Below are 24,864 nucleotides of genomic sequence, written 5' to 3'. Positions count from 1 at the left end.
CAACAGAACACGTTATCCAGGAAGTACAGTGTCTTTACGTCTAACATTGGGTATGGTACTTACCCAGTTTCCAGGAAAAGCGGTTCCACCCGTGCCTCGGTAGCGCAGTAGGCAGCGCGTAAGTCTCATAATCTTAAGGTCGTGAGTTCGATCCTCACCCGGGGCATTTAATTTTCTGTGACTGATGGTGATGCTGTTGCTAGGGCACTAACTTATTTCTTGTTTGTTATCCACAACGGTTTCAACGCTTCAGCGGGAAAATGTTTACTTCCTGTTACTGCTACTTACAGCTTCCCTTTCCCTCTTCTCCCAGCACAGCATGAAGCCAAAAGCATTGCTCTGAGACGTTTGAGGTGCGCGCCTTGCCAGTCAGTATGCGCAAAGACGCTCGCAAAGAGAGAAGGGCGCCGACGCGGGACACGACACGAAATGCGACAAGCGACCGTCCGAACCGGCGGAGACACCCCCACATCCGGTGTGGTCTAGTGGCTAGGATACCTGGCTTTCACCCAGGAGGCCCGGGTTCGATTCCCGGTACCGGAACGGAATTTTTTCCACACGAACCGTGACAAGTTTGAGCTGACCGAGCTGCCGTTTCCCGTCCTGCTCGCAATATAGCTACTGTTTCGTGACCGTCAGCAGAATATAGACGAGGGAAGCAGACGTCCGACGACCATAGAAATGGTGTACGGCTTCATGCCATACGTTTCCAGCGCAGGGCTGAGCAACTGCATCTGCCGAGGCCCGTTAGCTCAGTTGGTTAGAGCGTCGTGCTAATAACGCGAAGGTCGTGGGTTCGATCCCCCCACGGGCCACTAGTCTTTTACTACTACGAAAAGGCAGCGCCGATTTCAGCAGGCGAGTGTGATGACCAAAAGATCATCACCCTGCGTGGAAGTTGACGGAGGATCCGAACCCGACTTGTCGGGAAGCGCTACAGCATTCACTCGGCAATGGCCATAATATGTTGAATACACTGGTTCTCAACCGATAAAGACAAGATGAAAGAAAATGTCCGATTGCCGATTTGTAACAACTTTGGCCCTTGTCAGTACTTGGGCGGGTGAGCGCATGGGGACACAGGGTACTGTTGGCAGTTTTACTTCCTATTTTTTCTTTCTCCTTTGTTTTCGGAGCTACAACCCGATTCGGTCATGGACACGCCACCGTGAAAGGATGGGGGAGTGCTGTGTGCCCATCGCCTCGCCTCTCCTTACCTCTCTCAGTCGTTTCTCGTGCTTGTCGTTTTGATATAGGCCGATTTGAGAGCGTCAGCTCTCGCGTCAGTCGAGACAAGTCGAGACACACTATAGGCTGGTCTGCAGCGAGTAAGAAGGGGGAAAAAAACATTAATTTAAGGGCGCGTGGCGAAAGTACTCATACGCGAAATTAAAAAGCCTGTTGCGGTGGCCGGGAATCGAACCCGGATCAACTGCTTGGAAGGCAACTATGCTGACCATTACACCACCACCGCACAAGGAAGCGCCCCGACGCCGCGCTGTGTCGGCTTCCCGCCTGTCGGCAGCGGCCGAAGGTGATCGTACCTGGCAGGCGCATTTCGAGGTAGGCTAGGGGAGAACATCCAGCCGCATTCGGACGGCGTATCCGCGCACATTTCGCATCCTTTGGCAAGAGTCGGTGCCGGCGCCGGCGATGCAAGAGTACGCAGAGGACCGCGTTCTGGCGGCATTTTTTAGCAGTGCAGTGCAGGATTCAGCGTCTGCAGCATCTTCTCGACAGAATGCTACGGCGCTTGACGGCAGTCCCACTTTCCCTTGAGACATCTGCTCGGCAAGCAGCGTGAAGTTACAACTGGCCCGAGCATCGGTGGTTCAGTGGTAGAATGCTCGCCTGCCACGCGGGCGGCCCGGGTTCGATTCCCGGCCGATGCATCGTTTTGCTGTTCCCGCGATAATGCTGCCGTGCTGCTTGTGCTCTTGAGATGCACGATCCACAAGAATGTATAGCTGGATTCCCTTGAGAAGAACCGAGAACGCAGCACTCGCGGGTCCCCACTAGGACGCTCGCATCATGTTCTACAGACTAGCGTCGGCCTGGCCTCACAATTTGCTATGTCCAGGTGCCTCCGACGCACTGAACGTTAACGACAAGGAGTGCTGCCTATCGTTTGCAAAAGCTGCAGCAACACCGCAATCAACTGGGCCGGCAATGCACGTCTAGCAACAGAACACGTTATCCAGGAAGTACAGTGTCTTTACGTCTAACATTGGGTATGGTACTTACCCAGTTTCCAGGAAAAGCGGTTCCACCCGTGCCTCGGTAGCGCAGTAGGCAGCGCGTAAGTCTCATAATCTTAAGGTCGTGAGTTCGATCCTCACCCGGGGCATTTAATTTTCTGTGACTGATGGTGATGCTGTTGCTAGGGCACTAACTTATTTCTTGTTTGTTATCCACAACGGTTTCAACGCTTCAGCGGGAAAATGTTTACTTCCTGTTACTGCTACTTACAGCTTCCCTTTCCCTCTTCTCCCAGCACAGCATGAAGCCAAAAGCATTGCTCTGAGACGTTTGAGGTGCGCGCCTTGCCAGTCAGTATGCGCAAAGACGCTCGCAAAGAGAGAAGGGCGCCGACGCGGGACACGACACGAAATGCGACAAGCGACCGTCCGAACCGGCGGAGACACCCCCACATCCGGTGTGGTCTAGTGGCTAGGATACCTGGCTTTCACCCAGGAGGCCCGGGTTCGATTCCCGGTACCGGAACGGAATTTTTTCCACACGAACCGTGACAAGTTTGAGCTGACCGAGCTGCCGTTTCCCGTCCTGCTCGCAATATAGCTACTGTTTCGTGACCGTCAGCAGAATATAGACGAGGGAAGCAGACGTCCGACGACCATAGAAATGGTGTACGGCTTCATGCCATACGTTTCCAGCGCAGGGCTGAGCAACTGCATCTGCCGAGGCCCGTTAGCTCAGTTGGTTAGAGCGTCGTGCTAATAACGCGAAGGTCGTGGGTTCGATCCCCCCACGGGCCACTAGTCTTTTACTACTACGAAAAGGCAGCGCCGATTTCAGCAGGCGAGTGTGATGACCAAAAGATCATCACCCTGCGTGGAAGTTGACGGAGGATCCGAACCCGACTTGTCGGGAAGCGCTACAGCATTCACTCGGCAATGGCCATAATATGTTGAATACACTGGTTCTCAACCGATAAAGACAAGATGAAAGAAAATGTCCGATTGCCGATTTGTAACAACTTTGGCCCTTGTCAGTACTTGGGCGGGTGAGCGCATGGGGACACAGGGTACTGTTGGCAGTTTTACTTCCTATTTTTTCTTTCTCCTTTGTTTTCGGAGCTACAACCCGATTCGGTCATGGACACGCCACCGTGAAAGGATGGGGGAGTGCTGTGTGCCCATCGCCTCGCCTCTCCTTACCTCTCTCAGTCGTTTCTCGTGCTTGTCGTTTTGATATAGGCCGATTTGAGAGCGTCAGCTCTCGCGTCAGTCGAGACAAGTCGAGACACACTATAGGCTGGTCTGCAGCGAGTAAGAAGGGGGAAAAAAACATTAATTTAAGGGCGCGTGGCGAAAGTACTCATACGCGAAATTAAAAAGCCTGTTGCGGTGGCCGGGAATCGAACCCGGATCAACTGCTTGGAAGGCAACTATGCTGACCATTACACCACCACCGCACAAGGAAGCGCCCCGACGCCGCGCTGTGTCGGCTTCCCGCCTGTCGGCAGCGGCCGAAGGTGATCGTACCTGGCAGGCGCATTTCGAGGTAGGCTAGGGGAGAACATCCAGCCGCATTCGGACGGCGTATCCGCGCACATTTCGCATCCTTTGGCAAGAGTCGGTGCCGGCGCCGGCGATGCAAGAGTACGCAGAGGACCGCGTTCTGGCGGCATTTTTTAGCAGTGCAGTGCAGGATTCAGCGTCTGCAGCATCTTCTCGACAGAATGCTACGGCGCTTGACGGCAGTCCCACTTTCCCTTGAGACATCTGCTCGGCAAGCAGCGTGAAGTTACAACTGGCCCGAGCATCGGTGGTTCAGTGGTAGAATGCTCGCCTGCCACGCGGGCGGCCCGGGTTCGATTCCCGGCCGATGCATCGTTTTGCTGTTCCCGCGATAATGCTGCCGTGCTGCTTGTGCTCTTGAGATGCACGATCCACAAGAATGTATAGCTGGATTCCCTTGAGAAGAACCGAGAACGCAGCACTCGCGGGTCCCCACTAGGACGCTCGCATCATGTTCTACAGACTAGCGTCGGCCTGGCCTCACAATTTGCTATGTCCAGGTGCCTCCGACGCACTGAACGTTAACGACAAGGAGTGCTGCCTATCGTTTGCAAAAGCTGCAGCAACACCGCAATCAACTGGGCCGGCAATGCACGTCTAGCAACAGAACACGTTATCCAGGAAGTACAGTGTCTTTACGTCTAACATTGGGTATGGTACTTACCCAGTTTCCAGGAAAAGCGGTTCCACCCGTGCCTCGGTAGCGCAGTAGGCAGCGCGTAAGTCTCATAATCTTAAGGTCGTGAGTTCGATCCTCACCCGGGGCATTTAATTTTCTGTGACTGATGGTGATGCTGTTGCTAGGGCACTAACTTATTTCTTGTTTGTTATCCACAACGGTTTCAACGCTTCAGCGGGAAAATGTTTACTTCCTGTTACTGCTACTTACAGCTTCCCTTTCCCTCTTCTCCCAGCACAGCATGAAGCCAAAAGCATTGCTCTGAGACGTTTGAGGTGCGCGCCTTGCCAGTCAGTATGCGCAAAGACGCTCGCAAAGAGAGAAGGGCGCCGACGCGGGACACGACACGAAATGCGACAAGCGACCGTCCGAACCGGCGGAGACACCCCCACATCCGGTGTGGTCTAGTGGCTAGGATACCTGGCTTTCACCCAGGAGGCCCGGGTTCGATTCCCGGTACCGGAACGGAATTTTTTCCACACGAACCGTGACAAGTTTGAGCTGACCGAGCTGCCGTTTCCCGTCCTGCTCGCAATATAGCTACTGTTTCGTGACCGTCAGCAGAATATAGACGAGGGAAGCAGACGTCCGACGACCATAGAAATGGTGTACGGCTTCATGCCATACGTTTCCAGCGCAGGGCTGAGCAACTGCATCTGCCGAGGCCCGTTAGCTCAGTTGGTTAGAGCGTCGTGCTAATAACGCGAAGGTCGTGGGTTCGATCCCCCCACGGGCCACTAGTCTTTTACTACTACGAAAAGGCAGCGCCGATTTCAGCAGGCGAGTGTGATGACCAAAAGATCATCACCCTGCGTGGAAGTTGACGGAGGATCCGAACCCGACTTGTCGGGAAGCGCTACAGCATTCACTCGGCAATGGCCATAATATGTTGAATACACTGGTTCTCAACCGATAAAGACAAGATGAAAGAAAATGTCCGATTGCCGATTTGTAACAACTTTGGCCCTTGTCAGTACTTGGGCGGGTGAGCGCATGGGGACACAGGGTACTGTTGGCAGTTTTACTTCCTATTTTTTCTTTCTCCTTTGTTTTCGGAGCTACAACCCGATTCGGTCATGGACACGCCACCGTGAAAGGATGGGGGAGTGCTGTGTGCCCATCGCCTCGCCTCTCCTTACCTCTCTCAGTCGTTTCTCGTGCTTGTCGTTTTGATATAGGCCGATTTGAGAGCGTCAGCTCTCGCGTCAGTCGAGACAAGTCGAGACACACTATAGGCTGGTCTGCAGCGAGTAAGAAGGGGGAAAAAAACATTAATTTAAGGGCGCGTGGCGAAAGTACTCATACGCGAAATTAAAAAGCCTGTTGCGGTGGCCGGGAATCGAACCCGGATCAACTGCTTGGAAGGCAACTATGCTGACCATTACACCACCACCGCACAAGGAAGCGCCCCGACGCCGCGCTGTGTCGGCTTCCCGCCTGTCGGCAGCGGCCGAAGGTGATCGTACCTGGCAGGCGCATTTCGAGGTAGGCTAGGGGAGAACATCCAGCCGCATTCGGACGGCGTATCCGCGCACATTTCGCATCCTTTGGCAAGAGTCGGTGCCGGCGCCGGCGATGCAAGAGTACGCAGAGGACCGCGTTCTGGCGGCATTTTTTAGCAGTGCAGTGCAGGATTCAGCGTCTGCAGCATCTTCTCGACAGAATGCTACGGCGCTTGACGGCAGTCCCACTTTCCCTTGAGACATCTGCTCGGCAAGCAGCGTGAAGTTACAACTGGCCCGAGCATCGGTGGTTCAGTGGTAGAATGCTCGCCTGCCACGCGGGCGGCCCGGGTTCGATTCCCGGCCGATGCATCGTTTTGCTGTTCCCGCGATAATGCTGCCGTGCTGCTTGTGCTCTTGAGATGCACGATCCACAAGAATGTATAGCTGGATTCCCTTGAGAAGAACCGAGAACGCAGCACTCGCGGGTCCCCACTAGGACGCTCGCATCATGTTCTACAGACTAGCGTCGGCCTGGCCTCACAATTTGCTATGTCCAGGTGCCTCCGACGCACTGAACGTTAACGACAAGGAGTGCTGCCTATCGTTTGCAAAAGCTGCAGCAACACCGCAATCAACTGGGCCGGCAATGCACGTCTAGCAACAGAACACGTTATCCAGGAAGTACAGTGTCTTTACGTCTAACATTGGGTATGGTACTTACCCAGTTTCCAGGAAAAGCGGTTCCACCCGTGCCTCGGTAGCGCAGTAGGCAGCGCGTAAGTCTCATAATCTTAAGGTCGTGAGTTCGATCCTCACCCGGGGCATTTAATTTTCTGTGACTGATGGTGATGCTGTTGCTAGGGCACTAACTTATTTCTTGTTTGTTATCCACAACGGTTTCAACGCTTCAGCGGGAAAATGTTTACTTCCTGTTACTGCTACTTACAGCTTCCCTTTCCCTCTTCTCCCAGCACAGCATGAAGCCAAAAGCATTGCTCTGAGACGTTTGAGGTGCGCGCCTTGCCAGTCAGTATGCGCAAAGACGCTCGCAAAGAGAGAAGGGCGCCGACGCGGGACACGACACGAAATGCGACAAGCGACCGTCCGAACCGGCGGAGACACCCCCACATCCGGTGTGGTCTAGTGGCTAGGATACCTGGCTTTCACCCAGGAGGCCCGGGTTCGATTCCCGGTACCGGAACGGAATTTTTTCCACACGAACCGTGACAAGTTTGAGCTGACCGAGCTGCCGTTTCCCGTCCTGCTCGCAATATAGCTACTGTTTCGTGACCGTCAGCAGAATATAGACGAGGGAAGCAGACGTCCGACGACCATAGAAATGGTGTACGGCTTCATGCCATACGTTTCCAGCGCAGGGCTGAGCAACTGCATCTGCCGAGGCCCGTTAGCTCAGTTGGTTAGAGCGTCGTGCTAATAACGCGAAGGTCGTGGGTTCGATCCCCCCACGGGCCACTAGTCTTTTACTACTACGAAAAGGCAGCGCCGATTTCAGCAGGCGAGTGTGATGACCAAAAGATCATCACCCTGCGTGGAAGTTGACGGAGGATCCGAACCCGACTTGTCGGGAAGCGCTACAGCATTCACTCGGCAATGGCCATAATATGTTGAATACACTGGTTCTCAACCGATAAAGACAAGATGAAAGAAAATGTCCGATTGCCGATTTGTAACAACTTTGGCCCTTGTCAGTACTTGGGCGGGTGAGCGCATGGGGACACAGGGTACTGTTGGCAGTTTTACTTCCTATTTTTTCTTTCTCCTTTGTTTTCGGAGCTACAACCCGATTCGGTCATGGACACGCCACCGTGAAAGGATGGGGGAGTGCTGTGTGCCCATCGCCTCGCCTCTCCTTACCTCTCTCAGTCGTTTCTCGTGCTTGTCGTTTTGATATAGGCCGATTTGAGAGCGTCAGCTCTCGCGTCAGTCGAGACAAGTCGAGACACACTATAGGCTGGTCTGCAGCGAGTAAGAAGGGGGAAAAAAACATTAATTTAAGGGCGCGTGGCGAAAGTACTCATACGCGAAATTAAAAAGCCTGTTGCGGTGGCCGGGAATCGAACCCGGATCAACTGCTTGGAAGGCAACTATGCTGACCATTACACCACCACCGCACAAGGAAGCGCCCCGACGCCGCGCTGTGTCGGCTTCCCGCCTGTCGGCAGCGGCCGAAGGTGATCGTACCTGGCAGGCGCATTTCGAGGTAGGCTAGGGGAGAACATCCAGCCGCATTCGGACGGCGTATCCGCGCACATTTCGCATCCTTTGGCAAGAGTCGGTGCCGGCGCCGGCGATGCAAGAGTACGCAGAGGACCGCGTTCTGGCGGCATTTTTTAGCAGTGCAGTGCAGGATTCAGCGTCTGCAGCATCTTCTCGACAGAATGCTACGGCGCTTGACGGCAGTCCCACTTTCCCTTGAGACATCTGCTCGGCAAGCAGCGTGAAGTTACTACTGGCCCGAGCATCGGTGGTTCAGTGGTAGAATGCTCGCCTGCCACGCGGGCGGCCCGGGTTCGATTCCCGGCCGATGCATCGTTTTGCTGTTCCCGCGATAATGCTGCCGTGCTGCTTGTGCTCTTGAGATGCACGATCCACAAGAATGTATAGCTGGATTCCCTTGAGAAGAACCGAGAACGCAGCACTCGCGGGTCCCCACTAGGACGCTCGCATCATGTTCTACAGACTAGCGTCGGCCTGGCCTCACAATTTGCTATGTCCAGGTGCCTCCGACGCACTGAACGTTAACGACAAGGAGTGCTGCCTATCGTTTGCAAAAGCTGCAGCAACACCGCAATCAACTGGGCCGGCAATGCACGTCTAGCAACAGAACACGTTATCCAGGAAGTACAGTGTCTTTACGTCTAACATTGGGTATGGTACTTACCCAGTTTCCAGGAAAAGCGGTTCCACCCGTGCCTCGGTAGCGCAGTAGGCAGCGCGTAAGTCTCATAATCTTAAGGTCGTGAGTTCGATCCTCACCCGGGGCATTTAATTTTCTGTGACTGATGGTGATGCTGTTGCTAGGGCACTAACTTATTTCTTGTTTGTTATCCACAACGGTTTCAACGCTTCAGCGGGAAAATGTTTACTTCCTGTTACTGCTACTTACAGCTTCCCTTTCCCTCTTCTCCCAGCACAGCATGAAGCCAAAAGCATTGCTCTGAGACGTTTGAGGTGCGCGCCTTGCCAGTCAGTATGCGCAAAGACGCTCGCAAAGAGAGAAGGGCGCCGACGCGGGACACGACACGAAATGCGACAAGCGACCGTCCGAACCGGCGGAGACACCCCCACATCCGGTGTGGTCTACTGGCTAGGATACCTGGCTTTCACCCAGGAGGCCCGGGTTCGATTCCCGGTACCGGAACGGAATTTTTTCCACACGAACCGTGACAAGTTTGAGCTGACCGAGCTGCCGTTTCCCGTCCTGCTCGCAATATAGCTACTGTTTCGTGACCGTCAGCAGAATATAGACGAGGGAAGCAGACGTCCGACGACCATAGAAATGGTGTACGGCTTCATGCCATACGTTTCCAGCGCAGGGCTGAGCAACTGCATCTGCCGAGGCCCGTTAGCTCAGTTGGTTAGAGCGTCGTGCTAATAACGCGAAGGTCGTGGGTTCGATCCCCCCACGGGCCACTAGTCTTTTACTACTACGAAAAGGCAGCGCCGATTTCAGCAGGCGAGTGTGATGACCAAAAGATCATCACCCTGCGTGGAAGTTGACGGAGGATCCGAACCCGACTTGTCGGGAAGCGCTACAGCATTCACTCGGCAATGGCCATAATATGTTGAATACACTGGTTCTCAACCGATAAAGACAAGATGAAAGAAAATGTCCGATTGCCGATTTGTAACAACTTTGGCCCTTGTCAGTACTTGGGCGGGTGAGCGCATGGGGACACAGGGTACTGTTGGCAGTTTTACTTCCTATTTTTTCTTTCTCCTTTGTTTTCGGAGCTACAACCCGATTCGGTCATGGACACGCCACCGTGAAAGGATGGGGGAGTGCTGTGTGCCCATCGCCTCGCCTCTCCTTACCTCTCTCAGTCGTTTCTCGTGCTTGTCGTTTTGATATAGGCCGATTTGAGAGCGTCAGCTCTCGCGTCAGCTGAGCAAAGTCGAGACAAGTCGAGACACACTATAGGCTGGTCTGCAGCGAGTAAGAAGGGGGAAAAAAACATTAATTTAAGGGCGCGTGGCGAAAGTACTCATACGCGAAATTAAAAAGCCTGTTGCGGTGGCCGGGAATCGAACCCGGATCAACTGCTTGGAAGGCAACTATGCTGACCATTACACCACCACCGCACAAGGAAGCGCCCCGACGCCGCGCTGTGTCGGCTTCCCGCCTGTCGGCAGCGGCCGAAGGTGATCGTACCTGGCAGGCGCATTTCGAGGTAGGCTAGGGGAGAACATCCAGCCGCATTCGGACGGCGTATCCGCGCACATTTCGCATCCTTTGGCAAGAGTCGGTGCCGGCGCCGGCGATGCAAGAGTACGCAGAGGACCGCGTTCTGGCGGCATTTTTTAGCAGTGCAGTGCAGGATTCAGCGTCTGCAGCATCTTCTCGACAGAATGCTACGGCGCTTGACGGCAGTCCCACTTTCCCTTGAGACATCTGCTCGGCAAGCAGCGTGAAGTTACTACTGGCCCGAGCATCGGTGGTTCAGTGGTAGAATGCTCGCCTGCCACGCGGGCGGCCCGGGTTCGATTCCCGGCCGATGCATCGTTTTGCTGTTCCCGCGATAATGCTGCCGTGCTGCTTGTGCTCTTGAGATGCACGATCCACAAGAATGTATAGCTGGATTCCCTTGAGAAGAACCGAGAACGCAGCACTCGCGGGTCCCCACTAGGACGCTCGCATCATGTTCTACAGACTAGCGTCGGCCTGGCCTCACAATTTGCTATGTCCAGGTGCCTCCGACGCACTGAACGTTAACGACAAGGAGTGCTGCCTATCGTTTGCAAAAGCTGCAGCAACACCGCAATCAACTGGGCCGGCAATGCACGTCTAGCAACAGAACACGTTATCCAGGAAGTACAGTGTCTTTACGTCTAACATTGGGTATGGTACTTACCCAGTTTCCAGGAAAAGCGGTTCCACCCGTGCCTCGGTAGCGCAGTAGGCAGCGCGTAAGTCTCATAATCTTAAGGTCGTGAGTTCGATCCTCACCCGGGGCATTTAATTTTCTGTGACTGATGGTGATGCTGTTGCTAGGGCACTAACTTATTTCTTGTTTGTTATCCACAACGGTTTCAACGCTTCAGCGGGAAAATGTTTACTTCCTGTTACTGCTACTTACAGCTTCCCTTTCCCTCTTCTCCCAGCACAGCATGAAGCCAAAAGCATTGCTCTGAGACGTTTGAGGTGCGCGCCTTGCCAGTCAGTATGCGCAAAGACGCTCGCAAAGAGAGAAGGGCGCCGACGCGGGACACGACACGAAATGCGACAAGCGACCGTCCGAACCGGCGGAGACACCCCCACATCCGGTGTGGTCTACTGGCTAGGATACCTGGCTTTCACCCAGGAGGCCCGGGTTCGATTCCCGGTACCGGAACGGAATTTTTTCCACACGAACCGTGACAAGTTTGAGCTGACCGAGCTGCCGTTTCCCGTCCTGCTCGCAATATAGCTACTGTTTCGTGACCGTCAGCAGAATATAGACGAGGGAAGCAGACGTCCGACGACCATAGAAATGGTGTACGGCTTCATGCCATACGTTTCCAGCGCAGGGCTGAGCAACTGCATCTGCCGAGGCCCGTTAGCTCAGTTGGTTAGAGCGTCGTGCTAATAACGCGAAGGTCGTGGGTTCGATCCCCCCACGGGCCACTAGTCTTTTACTACTACGAAAAGGCAGCGCCGATTTCAGCAGGCGAGTGTGATGACCAAAAGATCATCACCCTGCGTGGAAGTTGACGGAGGATCCGAACCCGACTTGTCGGGAAGCGCTACAGCATTCACTCGGCAATGGCCATAATATGTTGAATACACTGGTTCTCAACCGATAAAGACAAGATGAAAGAAAATGTCCGATTGCCGATTTGTAACAACTTTGGCCCTTGTCAGTACTTGGGCGGGTGAGCGCATGGGGACACAGGGTACTGTTGGCAGTTTTACTTCCTATTTTTTCTTTCTCCTTTGTTTTCGGAGCTACAACCCGATTCGGTCATGGACACGCCACCGTGAAAGGATGGGGGAGTGCTGTGTGCCCATCGCCTCGCCTCTCCTTACCTCTCTCAGTCGTTTCTCGTGCTTGTCGTTTTGATATAGGCCGATTTGAGAGCGTCAGCTCTCGCGTCAGTCGAGACAAGTCGAGACACACTATAGGCTGGTCTGCAGCGAGTAAGAAGGGGGAAAAAAACATTAATTTAAGGGCGCGTGGCGAAAGTACTCATACGCGAAATTAAAAAGCCTGTTGCGGTGGCCGGGAATCGAACCCGGATCAACTGCTTGGAAGGCAACTATGCTGACCATTACACCACCACCGCACAAGGAAGCGCCCCGACGCCGCGCTGTGTCGGCTTCCCGCCTGTCGGCAGCGGCCGAAGGTGATCGTACCTGGCAGGCGCATTTCGAGGTAGGCTAGGGGAGAACATCCAGCCGCATTCGGACGGCGTATCCGCGCACATTTCGCATCCTTTGGCAAGAGTCGGTGCCGGCGCCGGCGATGCAAGAGTACGCAGAGGACCGCGTTCTGGCGGCATTTTTTAGCAGTGCAGTGCAGGATTCAGCGTCTGCAGCATCTTCTCGACAGAATGCTACGGCGCTTGACGGCAGTCCCACTTTCCCTTGAGACATCTGCTCGGCAAGCAGCGTGAAGTTACTACTGGCCCGAGCATCGGTGGTTCAGTGGTAGAATGCTCGCCTGCCACGCGGGCGGCCCGGGTTCGATTCCCGGCCGATGCATCGTTTTGCTGTTCCCGCGATAATGCTGCCGTGCTGCTTGTGCTCTTGAGATGCACGATCCACAAGAATGTATAGCTGGATTCCCTTGAGAAGAACCGAGAACGCAGCACTCGCGGGTCCCCACTAGGACGCTCGCATCATGTTCTACAGACTAGCGTCGGCCTGGCCTCACAATTTGCTATGTCCAGGTGCCTCCGACGCACTGAACGTTAACGACAAGGAGTGCTGCCTATCGTTTGCAAAAGCTGCAGCAACACCGCAATCAACTGGGCCGGCAATGCACGTCTAGCAACAGAACACGTTATCCAGGAAGTACAGTGTCTTTACGTCTAACATTGGGTATGGTACTTACCCAGTTTCCAGGAAAAGCGGTTCCACCCGTGCCTCGGTAGCGCAGTAGGCAGCGCGTAAGTCTCATAATCTTAAGGTCGTGAGTTCGATCCTCACCCGGGGCATTTAATTTTCTGTGACTGATGGTGATGCTGTTGCTAGGGCACTAACTTATTTCTTGTTTGTTATCCACAACGGTTTCAACGCTTCAGCGGGAAAATGTTTACTTCCTGTTACTGCTACTTACAGCTTCCCTTTCCCTCTTCTCCCAGCACAGCATGAAGCCAAAAGCATTGCTCTGAGACGTTTGAGGTGCGCGCCTTGCCAGTCAGTATGCGCAAAGACGCTCGCAAAGAGAGAAGGGCGCCGACGCGGGACACGACACGAAATGCGACAAGCGACCGTCCGAACCGGCGGAGACACCCCCACATCCGGTGTGGTCTACTGGCTAGGATACCTGGCTTTCACCCAGGAGGCCCGGGTTCGATTCCCGGTACCGGAACGGAATTTTTTCCACACGAACCGTGACAAGTTTGAGCTGACCGAGCTGCCGTTTCCCGTCCTGCTCGCAATATAGCTACTGTTTCGTGACCGTCAGCAGAATATAGACGAGGGAAGCAGACGTCCGACGACCATAGAAATGGTGTACGGCTTCATGCCATACGTTTCCAGCGCAGGGCTGAGCAACTGCATCTGCCGAGGCCCGTTAGCTCAGTTGGTTAGAGCGTCGTGCTAATAACGCGAAGGTCGTGGGTTCGATCCCCCCACGGGCCACTAGTCTTTTACTACTACGAAAAGGCAGCGCCGATTTCAGCAGGCGAGTGTGATGACCAAAAGATCATCACCCTGCGTGGAAGTTGACGGAGGATCCGAACCCGACTTGTCGGGAAGCGCTACAGCATTCACTCGGCAATGGCCATAATATGTTGAATACACTGGTTCTCAACCGATAAAGACAAGATGAAAGAAAATGTCCGATTGCCGATTTGTAACAACTTTGGCCCTTGTCAGTACTTGGGCGGGTGAGCGCATGGGGACACAGGGTACTGTTGGCAGTTTTACTTCCTATTTTTTCTTTCTCCTTTGTTTTCGGAGCTACAACCCGATTCGGTCATGGACACGCCACCGTGAAAGGATGGGGGAGTGCTGTGTGCCCATCGCCTCGCCTCTCCTTACCTCTCTCAGTCGTTTCTCGTGCTTGTCGTTTTGATATAGGCCGATTTGAGAGCGTCAGCTCTCGCGTCAGTCGAGACAAGTCGAGACACACTATAGGCTGGTCTGCAGCGAGTAAGAAGGGGGAAAAAAACATTAATTTAAGGGCGCGTGGCGAAAGTACTCATACGCGAAATTAAAAAGCCTGTTGCGGTGGCCGGGAATCGAACCCGGATCAACTGCTTGGAAGGCAACTATGCTGACCATTACACCACCACCGCACAAGGAAGCGCCCCGACGCCGCGCTGTGTCGGCTTCCCGCCTGTCGGCAGCGGCCGAAGGTGATCGTACCTGGCAGGCGCATTTCGAGGTAGGCTAGGGGAGAACATCCAGCCGCATTCGGACGGCGTATCCGCGCACATTTCGCATCCTTTGGCAAGAGTCGGTGCCGGCGCCGGCGATGCAAGAGTACGCAGAGGACCGCGTTCTGGCGGCATTTTTTAGCAGTGCAGTGCAGGATTCAGCGTCTGCAGCATCTTCTCGACAGAATGCTACGGCGCTTGACGGCAGTCCCACTTTCCCTTGAGACATCTGCTCGGCAAGCAGCGTGAAGTTACTACTGGCCCGAGCATCGGTGGTTCAGTGGTAGAATGCTCGCCTGCCACGCGGGCGGCCCGGGTTCGATTCCCGGCCGATGCATCGTTTTGCTGTTCCCGCGATAATGCTGCCGTGCTGCTTGTGCTCTTGAGATGCACGATCCACAAGAATGTATAGCTGGATTCCCTTGAGAAGAACCGAGAACGCAGCACTCGCGGGTCCCCACTAGGACGCTCGCATCATGTTCTACAGACTAGCGTCGGCCTGGCCTCACAATTTGCTATGTCCAGGTGCCTCCGACGCACTGAACGTTAACGACAAGGAGTGCTGCCTATCGTTTGCAAAAGCTGCAGCAACACCGCAATCAACTGGGCCGGCAATGCACGTCTAGCAACAGAACACGTTATCCAGGAAGTACAGTGTCTTTACGTCTAACATTGGGTATGGTACTTACCCAGTTTCCAGGAAAAGCGGTTCCACCCGTGCCTCGGTAGCGCAGTAGGCAGCGCGTAAGTCTCATAATCTTAAGGTCGTGAGTTCGATCCTCACCCGGGGCATTTAATTTTCTGTGACTGATGGTGATGCTGTTGCTAGGGCACTAACTTATTTCTTGTTTGTTATCCACAACGGTTTCAACGCTTCAGCGGGAAAATGTTTACTTCCTGTTACTGCTACTTACAGCTTCCCTTTCCCTCTTCTCCCAGCACAGCATGAAGCCAAAAGCATTGCTCTGAGACGTTTGAGGTGCGCGCCTTGCCAGTCAGTATGCGCAAAGACGCTCGCAAAGAGAGAAGGGCGCCGACGCGGGACACGACACGAAATGCGACAAGCGACCGTCCGAACCGGCGGAGACACCCCCACATCCGGTGTGGTCTAGTGGCTAGGATACCTGGCTTTCACCCAGGAGGCCCGGGTTCGATTCCCGGTACCGGAACGGAATTTTTTCCACACGAACCGTGACAAGTTTGAGCTGACCGAGCTGCCGTTTCCCGTCCTGCTCGCAATATAGCTACTGTTTCGTGACCGTCAGCAGAATATAGACGAGGGAAGCAGACGTCCGACGACCATAGAAATGGTGTACGGCTTCATGCCATACGTTTCCAGCGCAGGGCTGAGCAACTGCATCTGCCGAGGCCCGTTAGCTCAGTTGGTTAGAGCGTCGTGCTAATAACGCGAAGGTCGTGGGTTCGATCCCCCCACGGGCCACTAGTCTTTTACTACTACGAAAAGGCAGCGCCGATTTCAGCAGGCGAGTGTGATGACCAAAAGATCATCACCCTGCGTGGAAGTTGACGGAGGATCCGAACCCGACTTGTCGGGAAGCGCTACAGCATTCACTCGGCAATGGCCATAATATGTTGAATACACTGGTTCTCAACCGATAAAGACAAGATGAAAGAAAATGTCCGATTGCCGATTTGTAACAACTTTGGCCCTTGTCAGTACTTGGGCGGGTGAGCGCATGGGGACACAGGGTACTGTTGGCAGTTTTACTTCCTATTTTTTCTTTCTCCTTTGTTTTCGGAGCTACAACCCGATTCGGTCATGGACACGCCACCGTGAAAGGATGGGGGAGTGCTGTGTGCCCATCGCCTCGCCTCTCCTTACCTCTCTCAGTCGTTTCTCGTGCTTGTCGTTTTGATATAGGCCGATTTGAGAGCGTCAGCTCTCGCGTCAGCTGAGCAAAGTCGAGACAAGTCGAGACACACTATAGGCTGGTCTGCAGCGAGTAAGAAGGGGGAAAAAAACATTAATTTAAGGGCGCGTGGCGAAAGTACTCATACGCGAAATTAAAAAGCCTGTTGCGGTGGCCGGGAATCGAACCCGGATCAACTGCTTGGAAGGCAACTATGCTGACCATTACACCACCACCGCACAAGGAAGCGCCCCGACGCCGCGCTGTGTCGGCTTCCCGCCTGTCGGCAGCGGCCGAAGGTGATCGTACCTGGCAGGCGCATTTCGAGGTAGGCTAGGGGAGAACATCCAGCCGCATTCGGACGGCGTATCCGCGCACATTTCGCATCCTTTGGCAAGAGTCGGTGCCGGCGCCGGCGATGCAAGAGTACGCAGAGGACCGCGTTCTGGCGGCATTTTTTAGCAGTGCAGTGCAGGATTCAGCGTCTGCAGCATCTTCTCGACAGAATGCTACGGCGCTTGACGGCAGTCCCACTTTCCCTTGAGACATCTGCTCGGCAAGCAGCGTGAAGTTACTACTGGCCCGAGCATCGGTGGTTCAGTGGTAGAATGCTCGCCTGCCACGCGGGCGGCCCGGGTTCGATTCCCGGCCGATGCATCGTTTTGCTGTTCCCGCGATAATGCTGCCGTGCTGCTTGTGCTCTTGAGATGCACGATCCACAAGAATGTATAGCTGGATTCCCTTGAGAAGAACCGAGAACGCAGCACTCGCGGGTCCCCACTAGGACGCTCGCATCATGTTCTACAGACTAGCGTCGGCCTGGCCTCACAATTTGCTATGTCCAGGTGCCTCCGACGCACTGAACGTTAACGACAAGGAGTGCTGCCTATCGTTTGCAAAAGCTGCAGCAACACCGCAATCAACTGGGCCGGCAATGCACGTCTAGCAACAGAACACGTTATCCAGGAAGTACAGTGTCTTTACGTCTAACATTGGGTATGGTACTTACCCAGTTTCCAGGAAAAGCGGTTCCACCCGTGCCTCGGTAGCGCAGTAGGCAGCGCGTAAGTCTCATAATCTTAAGGTCGTGAGTTCGATCCTCACCCGGGGCATTTAATTTTCTGTGACTGATGGTGATGCTGTTGCTAGGGCACTAACTTATTTCTTGTTTGTTATCCACAACGGTTTCAACGCTTCAGCGGGAAAATGTTTACTTCCTGTTACTGCTACTTACAGCTTCCCTTTCCCTCTTCTCCCAGCACAGCATGAAGCCAAAAGCATTGCTCTGAGACGTTTGAGGTGCGCGCCTTGCCAGTCAGTATGCGCAAAGACGCTCGCAAAGAGAGAAGGGCGCCGACGCGGGACACGACACGAAATGCGACAAGCGACCGTCCGAACCGGCGGAGACACCCCCACATCCGGTGTGGTCTACTGGCTAGGATACCTGGCTTTCACCCAGGAGGCCCGGGTTCGATTCCCGGTACCGGAACGGAATTTTTTCCACACGAACCGTGACAAGTTTGAGCTGACCGAGCTGCCGTTTCCCGTCCTGCTCGCAATATAGCTACTGTTTCGTGACCGTCAGCAGAATATAGACGAGGGAAGCAGACGTCCGACGACCATAGAAATGGTGTACGGCTTCATGCCATACGTTTCCAGCGCAGGGCTGAGCAACTGCATCTGCCGAGGCCCGTTAGCTCAGTTGGTTAGAGCGTCGTGCTAATAACGCGAAGGTCGTGGGTTCGATCCCCCCACGGGCCACTAGTCTTTTACTACTACGAAAAGGCAGCGCCGATTTCAGCAGGCGAGTGTGATGACCAAAAGATCATCACCCTGCGTGGAAGTTGACGGAGGATCCGAACCCGACTTGTCGGGAAGCGCTACAGCATTCACTCGGCAATGGCCATAATATGTTGAATACACTGGTTCTCAACCGATAAAGACAAGATGAAAGAAAATGTCCGATTGCCGATTTGTAACAACTTTGGCCCTTGTCAGTACTTGGGCGGGTGAGCGCATGGGGACACAGGGTACTGTTGGCAGTTTTACTTCCTATTTTTTCTTTCTCCTTTGTTTTCGGAGCTACAACCCGATTCGGTCATGGACACGCCACCGTGAAAGGATGGGGGAGTGCTGTGTGCCCATCGCCTCGCCTCTCCTTACCTCTCTCAGTCGTTTCTCGTGCTTGTCGTTTTGATATAGGCCGATTTGAGAGCGTCAGCTCTCGCGTCAGCTGAGCAAAGTCGAGACAAGTCGAGACACACTATAGGCTGGTCTGCAGCGAGTAAGAAGGGGGAAAAAAACATTAATTTAAGGGCGCGTGGCGAAAGTACTCATACGCGAAATTAAAAAGCCTGTTGCGGTGGCCGGGAATCGAACCCGGATCAACTGCTTGGAAGGCAACTATGCTGACCATTACACCACCACCGCACAAGGAAGCGCCCCGACGCCGCGCTGTGTCGGCTTCCCGCCTGTCGGCAGCGGCCGAAGGTGATCGTACCTGGCAGGCGCATTTCGAGGTAGGCTAGGGGAGAACATCCAGCCGCATTCGGACGGCGTATCCGCGCACATTTCGCATCCTTTGGCAAGAGTCGGTGCCGGCGCCGGCGATGCAAGAGTACGCAGAGGACCGCGTTCTGGCGGCATTTTTTAGCAGTGCAGTGCAGGATTCAGCGTCTGCAGCATCTTCTCGACAGAATGCTACGGCGCTTGACGGCAGTCCCACTTTCCCTTGAGACATCTGCTCGGCAAGCAGCGTGAAGTTACTACTGGCCCGAGCATCGGTGGTTCAGTGGTAGAATGCTCGCCTGCCACGCGGGCGGCCCGGGTTCGATTCCCGGCCGATGCATCGTTTTGCTGTTCCCGCGATAATGCTGCCGTGCTGCTTGTGCTCTTGAGATGCACGATCCACAAGAATGTATAGCTGGATTCCCTTGAGAAGAACCGAGAACGCAGCACTCGCGGGTCCCCACTAGGACGCTCGCATCATGTTCTACAGACTAGCGTCGGCCTGGCCTCACAATTTGCTATGTCCAGGTGCCTCCGACGCACTGAACGTTAACGACAAGGAGTGCTGCCTATCGTTTGCAAAAGCTGCAGCAACACCGCAATCAACTGGGCCGGCAATGCACGTCTAGCAACAGAACACGTTATCCAGGAAGTACAGTGTCTTTACGTCTAACATTGGGTATGGTACTTACCCAGTTTCCAGGAAAAGCGGTTCCACCCGTGCCTCGGTAGCGCAGTAGGCAGCGCGTAAGTCTCATAATCTTAAGGTCGTGAGTTCGATCCTCACCCGGGGCATTTAATTTTCTGTGACTGATGGTGATGCTGTTGCTAGGGCACTAACTTATTTCTTGTTTGTTATCCACAACGGTTTCAACGCTTCAGCGGGAAAATGTTTACTTCCTGTTACTGCTACTTACAGCTTCCCTTTCCCTCTTCTCCCAGCACAGCATGAAGCCAAAAGCATTGCTCTGAGACGTTTGAGGTGCGCGCCTTGCCAGTCAGTATGCGCAAAGACGCTCGCAAAGAGAGAAGGGCGCCGACGCGGGACACGACACGAAATGCGACAAGCGACCGTCCGAACCGGCGGAGACACCCCCACATCCGGTGTGGTCTACTGGCTAGGATACCTGGCTTTCACCCAGGAGGCCCGGGTTCGATTCCCGGTACCGGAACGGAATTTTTTCCACACGAACCGTGACAAGTTTGAGCTGACCGAGCTGCCGTTTCCCGTCCTGCTCGCAATATAGCTACTGTTTCGTGACCGTCAGCAGAATATAGACGAGGGAAGCAGACGTCCGACGACCATAGAAATGGTGTACGGCTTCATGCCATACGTTTCCAGCGCAGGGCTGAGCAACTGCATCTGCCGAGGCCCGTTAGCTCAGTTGGTTAGAGCGTCGTGCTAATAACGCGAAGGTCGTGGGTTCGATCCCCCCACGGGCCACTAGTCTTTTACTACTACGAAAAGGCAGCGCCGATTTCAGCAGGCGAGTGTGATGACCAAAAGATCATCACCCTGCGTGGAAGTTGACGGAGGATCCGAACCCGACTTGTCGGGAAGCGCTACAGCATTCACTCGGCAATGGCCATAATATGTTGAATACACTGGTTCTCAACCGATAAAGACAAGATGAAAGAAAATGTCCGATTGCCGATTTGTAACAACTTTGGCCCTTGTCAGTACTTGGGCGGGTGAGCGCATGGGGACACAGGGTACTGTTGGCAGTTTTACTTCCTATTTTTTCTTTCTCCTTTGTTTTCGGAGCTACAACCCGATTCGGTCATGGACACGCCACCGTGAAAGGATGGGGGAGTGCTGTGTGCCCATCGCCTCGCCTCTCCTTACCTCTCTCAGTCGTTTCTCGTGCTTGTCGTTTTGATATAGGCCGATTTGAGAGCGTCAGCTCTCGCGTCAGCTGAGCAAAGTCGAGACAAGTCGAGACACACTATAGGCTGGTCTGCAGCGAGTAAGAAGGGGGAAAAAAACATTAATTTAAGGGCGCGTGGCGAAAGTACTCATACGCGAAATTAAAAAGCCTGTTGCGGTGGCCGGGAATCGAACCCGGATCAACTGCTTGGAAGGCAACTATGCTGACCATTACACCACCACCGCACAAGGAAGCGCCCCGACGCCGCGCTGTGTCGGCTTCCCGCCTGTCGGCAGCGGCCGAAGGTGATCGTACCTGGCAGGCGCATTTCGAGGTAGGCTAGGGGAGAACATCCAGCCGCATTCGGACGGCGTATCCGCGCACATTTCGCATCCTTTGGCAAGAGTCGGTGCCGGCGCCGGCGATGCAAGAGTACGCAGAGGACCGCGTTCTGGCGGCATTTTTTAGCAGTGCAGTGCAGGATTCAGCGTCTGCAGCATCTTCTCGACAGAATGCTACGGCGCTTGACGGCAGTCCCACTTTCCCTTGAGACATCTGCTCGGCAAGCAGCGTGAAGTTACTACTGGCCCGAGCATCGGTGGTTCAGTGGTAGAATGCTCGCCTGCCACGCGGGCGGCCCGGGTTCGATTCCCGGCCGATGCATCGTTTTGCTGTTCCCGCGATAATGCTGCCGTGCTGCTTGTGCTCTTGAGATGCACGATCCACAAGAATGTATAGCTGGATTCCCTTGAGAAGAACCGAGAACGCAGCACTCGCGGGTCCCCACTAGGACGCTCGCATCATGTTCTACAGACTAGCGTCGGCCTGGCCTCACAATTTGCTATGTCCAGGTGCCTCCGACGCACTGAACGTTAACGACAAGGAGTGCTGCCTATCGTTTGCAAAAGCTGCAGCAACACCGCAATCAACTGGGCCGGCAATGCACGTCTAGCAACAGAACACGTTATCCAGGAAGTACAGTGTCTTTACGTCTAACATTGGGTATGGTACTTACCCAGTTTCCAGGAAAAGCGGTTCCACCCGTGCCTCGGTAGCGCAGTAGGCAGCGCGTAAGTCTCATAATCTTAAGGTCGTGAGTTCGATCCTCACCCGGGGCATTTAATTTTCTGTGACTGATGGTGATGCTGTTGCTAGGGCACTAACTTATTTCTTGTTTGTTATCCACAACGGTTTCAACGCTTCAGCGGGAAAATGTTTACTTCCTGTTACTGCTACTTACAGCTTCCCTTTCCCTCTTCTCCCAGCACAGCATGAAGCCAAAAGCATTGCTCTGAGACGTTTGAGGTGCGCGCCTTGCCAGTCAGTATGCGCAAAGACGCTCGCAAAGAGAGAAGGGCGCCGACGCGGGACACGACACGAAATGCGACAAGCGACCGTCCGAACCGGCGGAGACACCCCCACATCCGGTGTGGTCTACTGGCTAGGATACCTGGCTTTCACCCAGGAGGCCCGGGTTCGATTCCCGGTACCGGAACGGAATTTTTTCCACACGAACCGTGACAAGTTTGAGCTGACCGAGCTGCCGTTTCCCGTCCTGCTCGCAATATAGCTACTGTTTCGTGACCGTCAGCAGAATATAGACGAGGGAAGCAGACGTCCGACGACCATAGAAATGGTGTACGGCTTCATGCCATACGTTTCCAGCGCAGGGCTGAGCAACTGCATCTGCCGAGGCCCGTTAGCTCAGTTGGTTAGAGCGTCGTGCTAATAACGCGAAGGTCGTGGGTTCGATCCCCCCACGGGCCACTAGTCTTTTACTACTACGAAAAGGCAGCGCCGATTTCAGCAGGCGAGTGTGATGACCAAAAGATCATCACCCTGCGTGGAAGTTGACGGAGGATCCGAACCCGACTTGTCGGGAAGCGCTACAGCATTCACTCGGCAATGGCCATAATATGTTGAATACACTGGTTCTCAACCGATAAAGACAAGATGAAAGAAAATGTCCGATTGCCGATTTGTAACAACTTTGGCCCTTGTCAGTACTTGGGCGGGTGAGCGCATGGGGACACAGGGTACTGTTGGCAGTTTTACTTCCTATTTTTTCTTTCTCCTTTGTTTTCGGAGCTACAACCCGATTCGGTCATGGACACGCCACCGTGAAAGGATGGGGGAGTGCTGTGTGCCCATCGCCTCGCCTCTCCTTACCTCTCTCAGTCGTTTCTCGTGCTTGTCGTTTTGATATAGGCCGATTTGAGAGCGTCAGCTCTCGCGTCAGTCGAGACAAGTCGAGACACACTATAGGCTGGTCTGCAGCGAGTAAGAAGGGGGAAAAAAACATTAATTTAAGGGCGCGTGGCGAAAGTACTCATACGCGAAATTAAAAAGCCTGTTGCGGTGGCCGGGAATCGAACCCGGATCAACTGCTTGGAAGGCAACTATGCTGACCATTACACCACCACCGCACAAGGAAGCGCCCCGACGCCGCGCTGTGTCGGCTTCCCGCCTGTCGGCAGCGGCCGAAGGTGATCGTACCTGGCAGGCGCATTTCGAGGTAGGCTAGGGGAGAACATCCAGCCGCATTCGGACGGCGTATCCGCGCACATTTCGCATCCTTTGGCAAGAGTCGGTGCCGGCGCCGGCGATGCAAGAGTACGCAGAGGACCGCGTTCTGGCGGCATTTTTTAGCAGTGCAGTGCAGGATTCAGCGTCTGCAGCATCTTCTCGACAGAATGCTACGGCGCTTGACGGCAGTCCCACTTTCCCTTGAGACATCTGCTCGGCAAGCAGCGTGAAGTTACTACTGGCCCGAGCATCGGTGGTTCAGTGGTAGAATGCTCGCCTGCCACGCGGGCGGCCCGGGTTCGATTCCCGGCCGATGCATCGTTTTGCTGTTCCCGCGATAATGCTGCCGTGCTGCTTGTGCTCTTGAGATGCACGATCCACAAGAATGTATAGCTGGATTCCCTTGAGAAGAACCGAGAACGCAGCACTCGCGGGTCCCCACTAGGACGCTCGCATCATGTTCTACAGACTAGCGTCGGCCTGGCCTCACAATTTGCTATGTCCAGGTGCCTCCGACGCACTGAACGTTAACGACAAGGAGTGCTGCCTATCGTTTGCAAAAGCTGCAGCAACACCGCAATCAACTGGGCCGGCAATGCACGTCTAGCAACAGAACACGTTATCCAGGAAGTACAGTGTCTTTACGTCTAACATTGGGTATGGTACTTACCCAGTTTCCAGGAAAAGCGGTTCCACCCGTGCCTCGGTAGCGCAGTAGGCAGCGCGTAAGTCTCATAATCTTAAGGTCGTGAGTTCGATCCTCACCCGGGGCATTTAATTTTCTGTGACTGATGGTGATGCTGTTGCTAGGGCACTAACTTATTTCTTGTTTGTTATCCACAACGGTTTCAACGCTTCAGCGGGAAAATGTTTACTTCCTGTTACTGCTACTTACAGCTTCCCTTTCCCTCTTCTCCCAGCACAGCATGAAGCCAAAAGCATTGCTCTGAGACGTTTGAGGTGCGCGCCTTGCCAGTCAGTATGCGCAAAGACGCTCGCAAAGAGAGAAGGGCGCCGACGCGGGACACGACACGAAATGCGACAAGCGACCGTCCGAACCGGCGGAGACACCCCCACATCCGGTGTGGTCTACTGGCTAGGATACCTGGCTTTCACCCAGGAGGCCCGGGTTCGATTCCCGGTACCGGAACGGAATTTTTTCCACACGAACCGTGACAAGTTTGAGCTGACCGAGCTGCCGTTTCCCGTCCTGCTCGCAATATAGCTACTGTTTCGTGACCGTCAGCAGAATATAGACGAGGGAAGCAGACGTCCGACGACCATAGAAATGGTGTACGGCTTCATGCCATACGTTTCCAGCGCAGGGCTGAGCAACTGCATCTGCCGAGGCCCGTTAGCTCAGTTGGTTAGAGCGTCGTGCTAATAACGCGAAGGTCGTGGGTTCGATCCCCCCACGGGCCACTAGTCTTTTACTACTAC

General features: G+C 54.2%; 58 non-coding genes across 58 annotated transcripts; 47 read left to right on the top strand and 11 right to left on the bottom strand.

The window, feature by feature from the left end:
• Positions 1-93: 93 nt before the first annotated feature.
• Trnam-cau (transfer RNA methionine (anticodon CAU)) lies at positions 94-166 on the top strand. Its single transcript has one exon. It is a non-coding gene; the product is annotated as a tRNA-Met (tRNA).
• Positions 167-471: 305 nt separating this feature from the next.
• Positions 472-543, top strand: Trnae-uuc (transfer RNA glutamic acid (anticodon UUC)). The gene has a single exon. It is a non-coding gene; the product is annotated as a tRNA-Glu (tRNA).
• A 198-nt stretch (positions 544-741) lies between these two features.
• Positions 742-815, top strand: Trnai-aau (transfer RNA isoleucine (anticodon AAU)). Its single transcript has one exon. It is a non-coding gene; the product is annotated as a tRNA-Ile (tRNA).
• Positions 816-1,402: 587 nt separating this feature from the next.
• Positions 1,403-1,474, bottom strand: Trnag-ucc (transfer RNA glycine (anticodon UCC)). Its single transcript has one exon. It is a non-coding gene; the product is annotated as a tRNA-Gly (tRNA).
• A 347-nt stretch (positions 1,475-1,821) lies between these two features.
• Positions 1,822-1,892, top strand: Trnag-gcc (transfer RNA glycine (anticodon GCC)). The gene has a single exon. It is a non-coding gene; the product is annotated as a tRNA-Gly (tRNA).
• A 382-nt stretch (positions 1,893-2,274) lies between these two features.
• Positions 2,275-2,347, top strand: Trnam-cau (transfer RNA methionine (anticodon CAU)). Its single transcript has one exon. It is a non-coding gene; the product is annotated as a tRNA-Met (tRNA).
• A 305-nt stretch (positions 2,348-2,652) lies between these two features.
• Trnae-uuc (transfer RNA glutamic acid (anticodon UUC)) lies at positions 2,653-2,724 on the top strand. The gene has a single exon. It is a non-coding gene; the product is annotated as a tRNA-Glu (tRNA).
• Positions 2,725-2,922: 198 nt separating this feature from the next.
• Trnai-aau (transfer RNA isoleucine (anticodon AAU)) lies at positions 2,923-2,996 on the top strand. The gene has a single exon. It is a non-coding gene; the product is annotated as a tRNA-Ile (tRNA).
• Positions 2,997-3,583: 587 nt separating this feature from the next.
• Positions 3,584-3,655, bottom strand: Trnag-ucc (transfer RNA glycine (anticodon UCC)). Its single transcript has one exon. It is a non-coding gene; the product is annotated as a tRNA-Gly (tRNA).
• Positions 3,656-4,002: 347 nt separating this feature from the next.
• Positions 4,003-4,073, top strand: Trnag-gcc (transfer RNA glycine (anticodon GCC)). Its single transcript has one exon. It is a non-coding gene; the product is annotated as a tRNA-Gly (tRNA).
• Positions 4,074-4,455: 382 nt separating this feature from the next.
• Trnam-cau (transfer RNA methionine (anticodon CAU)) lies at positions 4,456-4,528 on the top strand. The gene has a single exon. It is a non-coding gene; the product is annotated as a tRNA-Met (tRNA).
• A 305-nt stretch (positions 4,529-4,833) lies between these two features.
• Trnae-uuc (transfer RNA glutamic acid (anticodon UUC)) lies at positions 4,834-4,905 on the top strand. Its single transcript has one exon. It is a non-coding gene; the product is annotated as a tRNA-Glu (tRNA).
• A 198-nt stretch (positions 4,906-5,103) lies between these two features.
• On the top strand, positions 5,104-5,177 carry Trnai-aau (transfer RNA isoleucine (anticodon AAU)). Its single transcript has one exon. It is a non-coding gene; the product is annotated as a tRNA-Ile (tRNA).
• A 587-nt stretch (positions 5,178-5,764) lies between these two features.
• Trnag-ucc (transfer RNA glycine (anticodon UCC)) lies at positions 5,765-5,836 on the bottom strand. Its single transcript has one exon. It is a non-coding gene; the product is annotated as a tRNA-Gly (tRNA).
• Positions 5,837-6,183: 347 nt separating this feature from the next.
• Positions 6,184-6,254, top strand: Trnag-gcc (transfer RNA glycine (anticodon GCC)). Its single transcript has one exon. It is a non-coding gene; the product is annotated as a tRNA-Gly (tRNA).
• Positions 6,255-6,636: 382 nt separating this feature from the next.
• Positions 6,637-6,709, top strand: Trnam-cau (transfer RNA methionine (anticodon CAU)). The gene has a single exon. It is a non-coding gene; the product is annotated as a tRNA-Met (tRNA).
• Positions 6,710-7,014: 305 nt separating this feature from the next.
• Trnae-uuc (transfer RNA glutamic acid (anticodon UUC)) lies at positions 7,015-7,086 on the top strand. The gene has a single exon. It is a non-coding gene; the product is annotated as a tRNA-Glu (tRNA).
• A 198-nt stretch (positions 7,087-7,284) lies between these two features.
• On the top strand, positions 7,285-7,358 carry Trnai-aau (transfer RNA isoleucine (anticodon AAU)). Its single transcript has one exon. It is a non-coding gene; the product is annotated as a tRNA-Ile (tRNA).
• Positions 7,359-7,945: 587 nt separating this feature from the next.
• On the bottom strand, positions 7,946-8,017 carry Trnag-ucc (transfer RNA glycine (anticodon UCC)). Its single transcript has one exon. It is a non-coding gene; the product is annotated as a tRNA-Gly (tRNA).
• A 347-nt stretch (positions 8,018-8,364) lies between these two features.
• On the top strand, positions 8,365-8,435 carry Trnag-gcc (transfer RNA glycine (anticodon GCC)). The gene has a single exon. It is a non-coding gene; the product is annotated as a tRNA-Gly (tRNA).
• A 382-nt stretch (positions 8,436-8,817) lies between these two features.
• Positions 8,818-8,890, top strand: Trnam-cau (transfer RNA methionine (anticodon CAU)). The gene has a single exon. It is a non-coding gene; the product is annotated as a tRNA-Met (tRNA).
• A 305-nt stretch (positions 8,891-9,195) lies between these two features.
• Positions 9,196-9,267, top strand: Trnae-uuc (transfer RNA glutamic acid (anticodon UUC)). Its single transcript has one exon. It is a non-coding gene; the product is annotated as a tRNA-Glu (tRNA).
• A 198-nt stretch (positions 9,268-9,465) lies between these two features.
• On the top strand, positions 9,466-9,539 carry Trnai-aau (transfer RNA isoleucine (anticodon AAU)). Its single transcript has one exon. It is a non-coding gene; the product is annotated as a tRNA-Ile (tRNA).
• A 597-nt stretch (positions 9,540-10,136) lies between these two features.
• Trnag-ucc (transfer RNA glycine (anticodon UCC)) lies at positions 10,137-10,208 on the bottom strand. Its single transcript has one exon. It is a non-coding gene; the product is annotated as a tRNA-Gly (tRNA).
• Positions 10,209-10,555: 347 nt separating this feature from the next.
• Positions 10,556-10,626, top strand: Trnag-gcc (transfer RNA glycine (anticodon GCC)). The gene has a single exon. It is a non-coding gene; the product is annotated as a tRNA-Gly (tRNA).
• A 382-nt stretch (positions 10,627-11,008) lies between these two features.
• On the top strand, positions 11,009-11,081 carry Trnam-cau (transfer RNA methionine (anticodon CAU)). The gene has a single exon. It is a non-coding gene; the product is annotated as a tRNA-Met (tRNA).
• Positions 11,082-11,386: 305 nt separating this feature from the next.
• Trnae-uuc (transfer RNA glutamic acid (anticodon UUC)) lies at positions 11,387-11,458 on the top strand. Its single transcript has one exon. It is a non-coding gene; the product is annotated as a tRNA-Glu (tRNA).
• Positions 11,459-11,656: 198 nt separating this feature from the next.
• Trnai-aau (transfer RNA isoleucine (anticodon AAU)) lies at positions 11,657-11,730 on the top strand. The gene has a single exon. It is a non-coding gene; the product is annotated as a tRNA-Ile (tRNA).
• Positions 11,731-12,317: 587 nt separating this feature from the next.
• On the bottom strand, positions 12,318-12,389 carry Trnag-ucc (transfer RNA glycine (anticodon UCC)). The gene has a single exon. It is a non-coding gene; the product is annotated as a tRNA-Gly (tRNA).
• A 347-nt stretch (positions 12,390-12,736) lies between these two features.
• Trnag-gcc (transfer RNA glycine (anticodon GCC)) lies at positions 12,737-12,807 on the top strand. The gene has a single exon. It is a non-coding gene; the product is annotated as a tRNA-Gly (tRNA).
• A 382-nt stretch (positions 12,808-13,189) lies between these two features.
• Positions 13,190-13,262, top strand: Trnam-cau (transfer RNA methionine (anticodon CAU)). The gene has a single exon. It is a non-coding gene; the product is annotated as a tRNA-Met (tRNA).
• A 305-nt stretch (positions 13,263-13,567) lies between these two features.
• Trnae-uuc (transfer RNA glutamic acid (anticodon UUC)) lies at positions 13,568-13,639 on the top strand. The gene has a single exon. It is a non-coding gene; the product is annotated as a tRNA-Glu (tRNA).
• A 198-nt stretch (positions 13,640-13,837) lies between these two features.
• Trnai-aau (transfer RNA isoleucine (anticodon AAU)) lies at positions 13,838-13,911 on the top strand. The gene has a single exon. It is a non-coding gene; the product is annotated as a tRNA-Ile (tRNA).
• A 587-nt stretch (positions 13,912-14,498) lies between these two features.
• On the bottom strand, positions 14,499-14,570 carry Trnag-ucc (transfer RNA glycine (anticodon UCC)). Its single transcript has one exon. It is a non-coding gene; the product is annotated as a tRNA-Gly (tRNA).
• A 347-nt stretch (positions 14,571-14,917) lies between these two features.
• Trnag-gcc (transfer RNA glycine (anticodon GCC)) lies at positions 14,918-14,988 on the top strand. The gene has a single exon. It is a non-coding gene; the product is annotated as a tRNA-Gly (tRNA).
• Positions 14,989-15,370: 382 nt separating this feature from the next.
• On the top strand, positions 15,371-15,443 carry Trnam-cau (transfer RNA methionine (anticodon CAU)). Its single transcript has one exon. It is a non-coding gene; the product is annotated as a tRNA-Met (tRNA).
• Positions 15,444-15,748: 305 nt separating this feature from the next.
• On the top strand, positions 15,749-15,820 carry Trnae-uuc (transfer RNA glutamic acid (anticodon UUC)). The gene has a single exon. It is a non-coding gene; the product is annotated as a tRNA-Glu (tRNA).
• Positions 15,821-16,018: 198 nt separating this feature from the next.
• Trnai-aau (transfer RNA isoleucine (anticodon AAU)) lies at positions 16,019-16,092 on the top strand. The gene has a single exon. It is a non-coding gene; the product is annotated as a tRNA-Ile (tRNA).
• Positions 16,093-16,689: 597 nt separating this feature from the next.
• Trnag-ucc (transfer RNA glycine (anticodon UCC)) lies at positions 16,690-16,761 on the bottom strand. Its single transcript has one exon. It is a non-coding gene; the product is annotated as a tRNA-Gly (tRNA).
• A 347-nt stretch (positions 16,762-17,108) lies between these two features.
• Positions 17,109-17,179, top strand: Trnag-gcc (transfer RNA glycine (anticodon GCC)). The gene has a single exon. It is a non-coding gene; the product is annotated as a tRNA-Gly (tRNA).
• Positions 17,180-17,561: 382 nt separating this feature from the next.
• On the top strand, positions 17,562-17,634 carry Trnam-cau (transfer RNA methionine (anticodon CAU)). Its single transcript has one exon. It is a non-coding gene; the product is annotated as a tRNA-Met (tRNA).
• Positions 17,635-17,939: 305 nt separating this feature from the next.
• On the top strand, positions 17,940-18,011 carry Trnae-uuc (transfer RNA glutamic acid (anticodon UUC)). Its single transcript has one exon. It is a non-coding gene; the product is annotated as a tRNA-Glu (tRNA).
• Positions 18,012-18,209: 198 nt separating this feature from the next.
• On the top strand, positions 18,210-18,283 carry Trnai-aau (transfer RNA isoleucine (anticodon AAU)). Its single transcript has one exon. It is a non-coding gene; the product is annotated as a tRNA-Ile (tRNA).
• Positions 18,284-18,880: 597 nt separating this feature from the next.
• Positions 18,881-18,952, bottom strand: Trnag-ucc (transfer RNA glycine (anticodon UCC)). The gene has a single exon. It is a non-coding gene; the product is annotated as a tRNA-Gly (tRNA).
• Positions 18,953-19,299: 347 nt separating this feature from the next.
• Positions 19,300-19,370, top strand: Trnag-gcc (transfer RNA glycine (anticodon GCC)). Its single transcript has one exon. It is a non-coding gene; the product is annotated as a tRNA-Gly (tRNA).
• A 382-nt stretch (positions 19,371-19,752) lies between these two features.
• Positions 19,753-19,825, top strand: Trnam-cau (transfer RNA methionine (anticodon CAU)). Its single transcript has one exon. It is a non-coding gene; the product is annotated as a tRNA-Met (tRNA).
• A 305-nt stretch (positions 19,826-20,130) lies between these two features.
• On the top strand, positions 20,131-20,202 carry Trnae-uuc (transfer RNA glutamic acid (anticodon UUC)). The gene has a single exon. It is a non-coding gene; the product is annotated as a tRNA-Glu (tRNA).
• A 198-nt stretch (positions 20,203-20,400) lies between these two features.
• Trnai-aau (transfer RNA isoleucine (anticodon AAU)) lies at positions 20,401-20,474 on the top strand. Its single transcript has one exon. It is a non-coding gene; the product is annotated as a tRNA-Ile (tRNA).
• A 597-nt stretch (positions 20,475-21,071) lies between these two features.
• On the bottom strand, positions 21,072-21,143 carry Trnag-ucc (transfer RNA glycine (anticodon UCC)). The gene has a single exon. It is a non-coding gene; the product is annotated as a tRNA-Gly (tRNA).
• A 347-nt stretch (positions 21,144-21,490) lies between these two features.
• On the top strand, positions 21,491-21,561 carry Trnag-gcc (transfer RNA glycine (anticodon GCC)). Its single transcript has one exon. It is a non-coding gene; the product is annotated as a tRNA-Gly (tRNA).
• Positions 21,562-21,943: 382 nt separating this feature from the next.
• Trnam-cau (transfer RNA methionine (anticodon CAU)) lies at positions 21,944-22,016 on the top strand. The gene has a single exon. It is a non-coding gene; the product is annotated as a tRNA-Met (tRNA).
• A 305-nt stretch (positions 22,017-22,321) lies between these two features.
• On the top strand, positions 22,322-22,393 carry Trnae-uuc (transfer RNA glutamic acid (anticodon UUC)). The gene has a single exon. It is a non-coding gene; the product is annotated as a tRNA-Glu (tRNA).
• A 198-nt stretch (positions 22,394-22,591) lies between these two features.
• Trnai-aau (transfer RNA isoleucine (anticodon AAU)) lies at positions 22,592-22,665 on the top strand. Its single transcript has one exon. It is a non-coding gene; the product is annotated as a tRNA-Ile (tRNA).
• Positions 22,666-23,252: 587 nt separating this feature from the next.
• On the bottom strand, positions 23,253-23,324 carry Trnag-ucc (transfer RNA glycine (anticodon UCC)). Its single transcript has one exon. It is a non-coding gene; the product is annotated as a tRNA-Gly (tRNA).
• A 347-nt stretch (positions 23,325-23,671) lies between these two features.
• Trnag-gcc (transfer RNA glycine (anticodon GCC)) lies at positions 23,672-23,742 on the top strand. The gene has a single exon. It is a non-coding gene; the product is annotated as a tRNA-Gly (tRNA).
• Positions 23,743-24,124: 382 nt separating this feature from the next.
• On the top strand, positions 24,125-24,197 carry Trnam-cau (transfer RNA methionine (anticodon CAU)). The gene has a single exon. It is a non-coding gene; the product is annotated as a tRNA-Met (tRNA).
• A 305-nt stretch (positions 24,198-24,502) lies between these two features.
• On the top strand, positions 24,503-24,574 carry Trnae-uuc (transfer RNA glutamic acid (anticodon UUC)). The gene has a single exon. It is a non-coding gene; the product is annotated as a tRNA-Glu (tRNA).
• Positions 24,575-24,772: 198 nt separating this feature from the next.
• On the top strand, positions 24,773-24,846 carry Trnai-aau (transfer RNA isoleucine (anticodon AAU)). Its single transcript has one exon. It is a non-coding gene; the product is annotated as a tRNA-Ile (tRNA).
• The last annotated feature ends 18 nt before the right edge of the window (positions 24,847-24,864 follow it).

Source organism: Schistocerca nitens, unplaced genomic scaffold (assembly GCF_023898315.1).
Source record: "Schistocerca nitens isolate TAMUIC-IGC-003100 unplaced genomic scaffold, iqSchNite1.1 HiC_scaffold_228, whole genome shotgun sequence".
NCBI classification, from domain to species: domain Eukaryota; kingdom Metazoa; phylum Arthropoda; class Insecta; order Orthoptera; family Acrididae; genus Schistocerca; species Schistocerca nitens.
The sequence above is the reverse complement of the archived record's forward strand: the minus strand, read 5'-3'. Positions and strand labels throughout refer to the sequence as shown.